This window comes from Humulus lupulus, chromosome 7, assembly GCF_963169125.1.
Source record: "Humulus lupulus chromosome 7, drHumLupu1.1, whole genome shotgun sequence".
NCBI classification, from domain to species: domain Eukaryota; kingdom Viridiplantae; phylum Streptophyta; class Magnoliopsida; order Rosales; family Cannabaceae; genus Humulus; species Humulus lupulus.
Window position 1 is genome coordinate 515825 of NC_084799.1, and position 10986 is coordinate 526810.

Sequence of the window (10986 nt, forward strand, 5' to 3'; positions counted from 1 at the left end):
GGGTTCTATGTATAAAATTTCGTGGAAATCCGGGGTGTGTATAGGGTGATACAGTCAAAATTCAGAGGGATGTACGAATAATAGGAAAAAAACTTGTGAAAATTGCCTTCAAAAAGGGGAATTTTTTTTTAAATGTTGAATTAAGGCTCCGTTTCGACTCCAATATATTCATTTACCCATGAGATCTCTTGGGGAAAAATATCGAACGAGTGGAACACGAGGGTAATACATTTCGGAGAAATTAGTGAAATCTCCAATTCACCAAATGGGTACCCCTTTCAGAAATCTTCGATTTCTCTAATATGGATTCGAGCAAGGTTTTGATAATGAATACTAAAGAATACAAGAGGGTCATGGTCACAAAAGTTGTAGCCCTATGTCTTAGGGTTCTATGTATAAAATTTCGTGCAAATCCGGGGTGTGAATAAAGTGATACAGTCAAAATTCAGAGGGACGTACGAATAATAGGAAAAAAACTTGTGAAAATTGCCTTCAAAAAGGGGATTTTTTTTTAAAATGTTGAATTAAGGCTCCGTTTCGACTCCAATATATTCATTTACCCATGAGATCTCTTGGGGAAAAATATCGAACGAGTTGAACACGAGGGTAATACATTTCGGAGAAATTAGTGAAATCTCCAATTCACCAAAGGGGTACTCCTTTCAGAAATCTTCGATTTCTCTAATATGGATTCGAGCAAGGTTTTGATAATGAATACTAAAGAATACAAGAGGGTCATGGTCACAAAAGTTGTAGCCCTATGTCTTAGGGTTCTATGTATAAAATTTCGTGCTAATCCGGGGTGTGTATAGGGTGATACAGTCAAAATTCTGAGGGATGTACGAATAATAGGAAAAAAACTTGTGAAAATTGCCCTCAAAAAGGGGAATTTTTTTTTAAATGTTGAATTAAGGCTCCGTTTCGACTCCAATATATTCATTTACCCATGAGATCTCTTGGGGGAAAATATCGAACGAGTTGAACACGAGGGTAATACATTTCGGAGAAATTAGTGAAATCTCCAATTCCCCAAAGGGGTACCTCTTTCAGAAATCTTAGATTTCTCTAATATGGATTCGAGCAAGGTTTTGATAGGGAATACTAAAGAATACAAGAGGGTCATGGTCACAAAAGTTGTAGCCCTATGTCTTAGGGTTCTATGTATAAAATTTCGTGCAAATCCGGGGTGTGTATGGGGTGATACAGTCAAAATTCAGAGGGATGTACGAATAATAGGAATAAAACTTGTGAAAATTGCCTTCAAAAAGGGGATTTTTTTTTAAAATGTTGAATTAAGGCTCCGTTTCGACTCCAATATATTCATTTACCCATGAGATCTCTTGGGGAAAAATATCGAACGAGTTGAACACGAGGGTAATACATTTCGGAGAAATTAGTGAAATCTCCAATTCACCAAAGGGGTACTCCTTTCAGAAATCTTCGATTTCTCTAATATGGATTCGAGCAAGGTTTTGATAATGAATACTAAAGAATACAAGAGGGTCATGGTCACAAAAGTTGTAGCCCTATGTCTTAGGGTTCTATGTATAAAATTTCGTGCTAATCCGGGGTGTGTATAGGGTGATACAGTCAAAATTCTGAGGGATGTACGAATAATAGGAAAAAAACTTGTGAAAATTGCCTTCAAAAAGGGGAATTTTTTTTTAAATGTTGAATTAAGGCTCCGTTTCGACTCCAATATATTCATTTACCCATGAGATCTCTTGGGGAAAAATATCGAACGAGTTGAACACGAGGGTAATACATTTCGGAGAAATTAGTGAAATCTCCAATTCACCAAAGGGGTACCCCTTTCAGAAATCTTCGATTTCTCTAATATGGATTCGAGCAAGGTTTTGATAGGGAATCCTAAAGAATACAAGAGGGTCATGGTCACAAAAGTTGTAGCCCTATGTCTTAGGGTTCTATGTATAAAATTTCGTGGAAATCCGGGGTGTGTATAAGGTGATACAGTCAAAATTCTGAGGGATGTACGAATAATAGGAAAAAAACTTGTGAAAATTGCCTTCAAAAAGGGGAATTTTTTTTTAAATGTTGAATTAAGGCTCCGTTTCGACTCCAATATATTCATTTACCCATGAGATCTCTTGGGGAAAAATATCGAACGAGTTGAACACGAGGGTAATACATTTCGGAGAAATTAGTGAAATCTCCAATTCACCAAAGGGGTACCCCTTTCAGAAATCTTCGATTTCTCTAATATGGATTCGAGCAAGGTTTTGATAGGGAATACTAAAGAATACAAGAGGGTCATGGTCACAAAAGTTGTAGCCCTATGTCTTAGGGTTCTATGTATAAAATTTCGTGGAAATCCGGGGTGTGTATAAGGTGATACAGTCAAAATTCTGAGGGATGTACGAATAATAGGAAAAAAACTTGTGAAAATTGCCTTCAAAAAGGGGAATTTTTTTTTAAATGTTGAATTAAGGCTCCGTTTCGACTCCAATATATTCATTTACCCATGAGATCTCTTGGGGAAAAATATCGAACGAGTTGAACACGAGGGTAATACATTTCGGAGAAATTAGTGAAATCTCCAATTCACCAAAGGGGTACCCCTTTCAGAAATCTTCGATTTCTCTAATATGGATTCGAGCAAGGTTTTGATAGGTAATACTAAAGAATACAAGAGGGTCATGGTCACAAAAGTTGTAGCCCTATGTCTTAGGGTTCTATGTATAAAATTTCGTGCAAATCCGGGGTGTGAATAAAGTGATACAGTCAAAATTCAGAGGGACGTACGAATAATAGGAAAAAAACTTGTGAAAATTGCCCTCAAATAGGGGATTTTTTTTTAAAATGTTGAATTAAGGCTCCGTTTCGACTCCAATATATTCATTTACCCATGAGATCTCTTGGGGAAAAATATCGAACGAGTTGAACACGAGGGTAATACATTTCGGAGAAATTAGTGAAATCTCCAATTCACCAAAGGGGTACCCCTTTCAGAAATCTTCGATTTCTCTAATATGGATTCGAGCAAGGTTTTGATAATGAATACTAAAGAATACAAGAGGGTCATGGTCACAAAAGTTGTAACCCTATGTCTTAGGGTTCTATGTATAAAATTTCGTGCAAATCCGGGGTGTGTATAGGGTGATACAGTCAAAATTCTGAGGGATGTACGAATAATAGGAAAAAAACTTGTGAAAATTGCCCTCAAAAAGGGGAATTTTTTTTTAAATGTTGAATTAAGGCTCCGTTTCGACTCCAATATATTCATTTACCCATGAGATCTCTTGGGGGAAAATATCGAACGAGTTGAACACGAGGGTAATACATTTCGGAGAAATTAGTGAAATCTCCAATTCCCCAAAGGGGTACCTCTTTCAGAAATCTTAGATTTCTCTAATATGGATTCGAGCAAGGTTTTGATAGGGAATACTAAAGAATACAAGAGGGTCATGGTCACAAAAGTTGTAGCCCTATGTCTTAGGGTTCTATGTATAAAATTTCGTGCAAATCCGGGGTGTGTATGGGGTGATACAGTCAAAATTCAGAGGGATGTACGAATAATAGGAATAAAACTTGTGAAAATTGCCTTCAAAAAGGGGATTTTTTTTTAAAATGTTGAATTAAGGCTCCGTTTCGACTCCAATATATTCATTTACCCATGAGATCTCTTGGGGAAAAATATCGAACGAGTTGAACACGAGGGTAATACATTTCGGAGAAATTAGTGAAATCTCCAATTCACCAAAGGGGTACTCCTTTCAGAAATCTTCGATTTCTCTAATATGGATTCGAGCAAGGTTTTGATAATGAATACTAAAGAATACAAGAGGGTCATGGTCACAAAAGTTGTAGCCCTATGTCTTAGGGTTCTATGTATAAAATTTCGTGCTAATCCGGGGTGTGTATAGGGTGATACAGTCAAAATTCTGAGGGATGTACGAATAATAGGAAAAAAACTTGTGAAAATTGCCTTCAAAAAGGGGAATTTTTTTTTAAATGTTGAATTAAGGCTCCGTTTCGACTCCAATATATTCATTTACCCATGAGATCTCTTGGGGAAAAATATCGAACGAGTTGAACACGAGGGTAATACATTTCGGAGAAATTAGTGAAATCTCCAATTCACCAAAGGGGTACCCCTTTCAGAAATCTTCGATTTCTCTAATATGGATTCGAGCAAGGTTTTGATAGGGAATACTAAAGAATACAAGAGGGTCATGGTCACAAAAGTTGTAGCCCTATGTCTTAGGGTTCTATGTATAAAATTTCGTGGAAATCCGGGGTGTGTATAAGGTGATACAGTCAAAATTCTGAGGGATGTACGAATAATAGGAAAAAAACTTGTGAAAATTGCCTTCAAAAAGGGGAATTTTTTTTTAAATGTTGAATTAAGGCTCCGTTTCGACTCCAATATATTCATTTACCCATGAGATCTCTTGGGGAAAAATATCGAACGAGTTGAACACGAGGGTAATACATTTCGGAGAAATTAGTGAAATCTCCAATTCACCAAAGGGGTACCCCTTTCAGAAATCTTCGATTTCTCTAATATGGATTCGAGCAAGGTTTTGATAATGAATACTAAAGAATACAAGAGGGTCATGGTCACAAAAGTTGTAGCCCTATGTCTTAGGGTTCTATGTATAAAATTTCGTGCAAATCCGGGGTGTGAATAAAGTGATACAGTCAAAATTCAGAGGGACGTACGAATAATAGGAAAAAAACTTGTGAAAATTGCCCTCAAATAGGGGATTTTTTTTTAAAATGTTGAATTAAGGCTCCGTTTCGACTCCAATATATTCATTTACCCATGAGATCTCTTGGGGAAAAATATCGAACGAGTTGAACACGAGGGTAATACATTTCGGAGAAATTAGTGAAATCTCCAATTCACCAAAGGGGTACCCCTTTCAGAAATCTTCGATTTCTCTAATATGGATTCGAGCAAGGTTTTGATAATGAATACTAAAGAATACAAGAGGGTCATGGTCACAAAAGTTGTAACCCTATGTCTTAGGGTTCTATGTATAAAATTTCGTGCAAATCCGGGGTGTGTATAGGGTGATACAGTCAAAATTCTGAGGGATGTACGAATAATAGGAAAAAAACTTGTGAAAATTGCCCTCAAAAAGGGGAATTTTTTTTTAAATGTTGAATTAAGTCTCCGTTTCGACTCCAATATATTCATTTACCCATGAGATCTCTTGGGGGAAAATATCGAACGAGTTGAACACGAGGGTAATACATTTCGGAGAAATTAGTGAAATCTCCAATTCCCCAAAGGGGTACCCCTTTCAGAAATCTTAGATTTCTCTAATATGGATTCGAGCAAGGTTTTGATAGGTAATACTAAAGAATACAAGAGGGTCATGGTCACAAAAGTTGTAGCCCTATGTCTTAGGGTTCTATGTATAAAATTTCGTGCAAATCCGGGGTGTGTATGGGGTGATACAGTCAAAATTCAGAGGGATGTACGAATAATAGGAATAAAACTTGTGAAAATTGCCTTCAAAAAGGGGATTTTTTTTTAAAATGTTGAATTAAGGCTCCGTTTCGACTCCAATATATTCATTTACCCATGAGATCTCTTGGGGAAAAATATCGAACGAGTTGAACACGAGGGTAATACATTTCGGAGAAATTAGTGAAATCTCCAATTCACCAAAGGGGTACTCCTTTCAGAAATCTTCGATTTCTCTAATATGGATTCGAGCAAGGTTTTGATAATGAATACTAAAGAATACAAGAGGGTCATGGTCACAAAAGTTGTAGCCCTATGTCTTAGGGTTCTATGTATAAAATTTCGTGCTAATCCGGGGTGTGTATAGGGTGATACAGTCAAAATTCTGAGGGATGTACGAATAATAGGAAAAAAACTTGTGAAAATTGCCTTCAAAAAGGGGAATTTTTTTTTAAATGTTGAATTAAGGCTCCGTTTCGACTCCAATATATTCATTTACCCATGAGATCTCTTGGGGAAAAATATCGAACGAGTTGAACACGAGGGTAATACATTTCGGAGAAATTAGTGAAATCTCCAATTCACCAAAGGGGTACCCCTTTCAGAAATCTTCGATTTCTCTAATATGGATTCGAGCAAGGTTTTGATAGGGAATACTAAAGAATACAAGAGGGTCATGGTCACAAAAGTTGTAGCCCTATGTCTTAGGGTTCTATGTATAAAATTTCGTGGAAATCCGGGGTGTGTATAAGGTGATACAGTCAAAATTCTGAGGGATGTACGAATAATAGGAAAAAAACTTGTGAAAATTGCCTTCAAAAAGGGGAATTTTTTTTTAAATGTTGAATTAAGGCTCCGTTTCGACTCCAATATATTCATTTACCCATGAGATCTCTTGGGGAAAAATATCGAACGAGTTGAACACGAGGGTAATACATTTCGGAGAAATTAGTGAAATCTCCAATTCACCAAAGGGGTACCCCTTTCAGAAATCTTCGATTTCTCTAATATGGATTCGAGCAAGGTTTTGATAATGAATACTAAAGAATACAAGAGGGTCATGGTCACAAAAGTTGTAGCCCTATGTCTTAGGGTTCTATGTATAAAATTTCGTGCAAATCCGGGGTGTGAATAAAGTGATACAGTCAAAATTCAGAGGGACGTACGAATAATAGGAAAAAAACTTGTGAAAATTGCCCTCAAATAGGGGATTTTTTTTTAAAATGTTGAATTAAGGCTCCGTTTCGACTCCAATATATTCATTTACCCATGAGATCTCTTGGGGAAAAATATCGAACGAGTTGAACACGAGGGTAATACATTTCGGAGAAATTAGTGAAATCTCCAATTCACCAAAGGGGTACCCCTTTCAGAAATCTTCGATTTCTCTAATATGGATTCGAGCAAGGTTTTGATAATGAATACTAAAGAATACAAGAGGGTCATGGTCACAAAAGTTGTAACCCTATGTCTTAGGGTTCTATGTATAAAATTTCGTGCAAATCCGGGGTGTGTATAGGGTGATACAGTCAAAATTCTGAGGGATGTACGAATAATAGGAAAAAAACTTGTGAAAATTGCCCTCAAAAAGGGGAATTTTTTTTTAAATGTTGAATTAAGTCTCCGTTTCGACTCCAATATATTCATTTACCCATGAGATCTCTTGGGGGAAAATATCGAACGAGTTGAACACGAGGGTAATACATTTCGGAGAAATTAGTGAAATCTCCAATTCCCCAAAGGGGTACCCCTTTCAGAAATCTTAGATTTCTCTAATATGGATTCGAGCAAGGTTTTGATAGGTAATACTAAAGAATACAAGAGGGTCATGGTCACAAAAGTTGTAGCCCTATGTCTTAGGGTTCTATGTATAAAATTTCGTGCAAATCCGGGGTGTGTATGGGGTGATACAGTCAAAATTCAGAGGGATGTACGAATAATAGGAATAAAACTTGTGAAAATTGCCTTCAAAAAGGGGATTTTTTTTTTAAATGTTGAATTAAGGCTCCGTTTCGACTCCAATATATTCATTTACCCATGAGATCTCTTGGGGGAAAATATCGAACGAGTTGAACACGAGGGTAATACATTTCGGAGAAATTAGTGAAATCTCCAATTCCCCAAAGGGGTACCTCTTTCAGAAATCTTAGATTTCTCTAATATGGATTCGAGCAAGGTTTTGATAGGGAATACTAAAGAATACAAGAGGGTCATGGTCACAAAAGTTGTAGCCCTATGTCTTAGGGTTCTATGTATAAAATTTCGTGCAAATCCGGGGTGTGTATGGGGTGATACAGTCAAAATTCAGAGGGATGTACGAATAATAGGAATAAAACTTGTGAAAATTGCCTTCAAAAAGGGGATTTTTTTTTAAAATGTTGAATTAAGGCTCCGTTTCGACTCCAATATATTCATTTACCCATGAGATCTCTTGGGGAAAAATATCGAACGAGTTGAACACGAGGGTAATACATTTCGGAGAAATTAGTGAAATCTCCAATTCACCAAAGGGGTACTCCTTTCAGAAATCTTCGATTTCTCTAATATGGATTCGAGCAAGGTTTTGATAATGAATACTAAAGAATACAAGAGAGTCATGGTCACAAAAGTTGTAGCCCTATGTCTTAGGGTTCTATGTATAAAATTTCGTGCTAATCCGGGGTGTGTATAGGGTGATACAGTCAAAATTCTGAGGGATGTACGAATAATAGGAAAAAAACTTGTGAAAATTGCCTTCAAAAAGGGGAATTTTTTTTTAAATGTTGAATTAAGGCTCCGTTTCGACTCCAATATATTCATTTACGAATGAGATCTCTTGGGGAAAAATATCGAACGAGTTGAACACGAGGGTAATACATTTCGGAGAAATTAGTGAAATCTCCAATTCACCAAAGGGGTACCCCTTTCAGAAATCTTCGATTTCTCTAATATGGATTCGACCAAGGTTTTGATAGGGAATACTAAAGAATACAAGAGGGTCATGGTCACAAAAGTTGTAGCCCTATGTCTTAGGGTTCTATGTATAAAATTTCGTGGAAATCCGGGGTGTGTATAAGGTGATACAGTCAAAATTCTGAGGGATGTACGAATAATAGGAAAAAAACTTGTGAAAATTGCCTTCAAAAAGGGGAATTTTTTTTTAAATGTTGAATTAAGGCTCCGTTTCGACTCCAATATATTCATTTACCCATGAGATCTCTTGGGGAAAAATATCGAACGAGTTGAACACGAGGGTAATACATTTCGGAGAAATTAGTGAAATCTCCAATTCACCAAAGGGGTACCCCTTTCAGAAATCTTCGATTTCTCTAATATGGATTCGAGCAAGGTTTTGATAATGAATACTAAAGAATACAAGAGGGTCATGGTCACAAAAGTTGTAGCCCTATGTCTTAGGGTTCTATGTATAAAATTTCGTGCTAATCCGGGGTGTGTATAGGGTGATACAGTCAAAATTCTGAGGGATGTACGAATAATAGGAAAAAAACTTGTGAAAATTGCCTTCAAAAAGGGGAATTTTTTTTTAAATGTTGAATTAAGGCTCCGTTTCGACTCCAATATATTCATTTACGAATGAGATCTCTTGGGGAAAAATATCGAACGAGTTGAACACGAGGGTAATACATTTCGGAGAAATTAGTGAAATCTCCAATTCACCAAAGGGGTACCCCTTTCAGAAATCTTCGATTTCTCTAATATGGATTCGAGCAAGGTTTTGATAGGGAATACTAAAGAATACAAGAGGGTCATGGTCACAAAAGTTGTAGCCCTATGTCTTAGGGTTCTATGTATAAAATTTCGTGGAAATCCGGGGTGTGTATAAGGTGATACAGTCAAAATTCTGAGGGATGTACGAATAATAGGAAAAAAACTTGTGAAAATTGCCTTCAAAAAGGGGAATTTTTTTTTAAATGTTGAATTAAGGCTCCGTTTCGACTCCAATATATTCATTTACCCATGAGATCTCTTGGGGAAAAATATCGAACGAGTTGAACACGAGGGTAATACATTTCGGAGAAATTAGTGAAATCTCCAATTCACCAAAGGGGTACCCCTTTCAGAAATCTTCGATTTCTCTAATATGGATTCGAGCAAGGTTTTGATAATGAATACTAAAGAATACAAGAGGGTCATGGTCACAAAAGTTGTAGCCCTATGTCTTAGGGTTCTATGTATAAAATTTCGTGCAAATCCGGGGTGTGAATAAAGTGATACAGTCAAAATTCAGAGGGACGTACGAATAATAGGAAAAAAACTTGTGAAAATTGCCCTCAAATAGGGGATTTTTTTTTAAAATGTTGAATTAAGGCTCCGTTTCGACTCCAATATATTCATTTACCCATGAGATCTCTTGGGGAAAAATATCGAACGAGTTGAACACGAGGGTAATACATTTCGGAGAAATTAGTGAAATCTCCAATTCACCAAAGGGGTACCCCTTTCAGAAATCTTCGATTTCTCTAATATGGATTCGAGCAAGGTTTTGATAATGAATACTAAAGAATACAAGAGGGTCATGGTCACAAAAGTTGTAACCCTATGTCTTAGGGTTCTATGTATAAAATTTCGTGCAAATCCGGGGTGTGTATAGGGTGATACAGTCAAAATTCTGAGGGATGTACGAATAATAGGAAAAAAACTTGTGAAAATTGCCCTCAAAAAGGGGAATTTTTTTTTAAATGTTGAATTAAGTCTCCGTTTCGACTCCAATATATTCATTTACCCATGAGATCTCTTGGGGGAAAATATCGAACGAGTTGAACACGAGGGTAATACATTTCGGAGAAATTAGTGAAATCTCCAATTCCCCAAAGGGGTACCCCTTTCAGAAATCTTAGATTTCTCTAATATGGATTCGAGCAAGGTTTTGATAGGTAATACTAAAGAATACAAGAGGGTCATGGTCACAAAAGTTGTAGCCCTATGTCTTAGGGTTCTATGTATAAAATTTCGTGCAAATCCGGGGTGTGTATGGGGTGATACAGTCAAAATTCAGAGGGATGTACGAATAATAGGAATAAAACTTGTGAAAATTGCCTTCAAAAAGGGGATTTTTTTTTAAAATGTTGAATTAAGGCTCCGTTTCGACTCCAATATATTCATTTACCCATGAGATCTCTTGGGGAAAAATATCGAACGAGTTGAACACGAGGGCAATACATTTCGGAGAAATTAGTGAAATCTCCAATTCACCAAAGGGGTACCCCTTTCAGAAATCTTCGATTTCTCTAATATGGATTCGAGCAAGGTTTTGATAATGAATAATAAAGAATACAAGAGGGTCATGGTCATAAAAGTTGTAACCCTATGTCTTAGGGTTCTATGTATAAAATTTCGTGCAAATCCGGGGTGTGTATGGGGTGATACAGTCAAAATTCAGAGGGATGTACGAATAATAGGAATAAAACTTGTGAAAATTGCCTTCAAAAAGGGGATTTTTTTTTAAAATGTTGAATTAAGGCTCCGTTTCGACTCCAATATATTCATTTACCCATGAGATCTCTTGGGGAAAAATATCGAACGAGTTGAACACGAGGGTAATACATTTC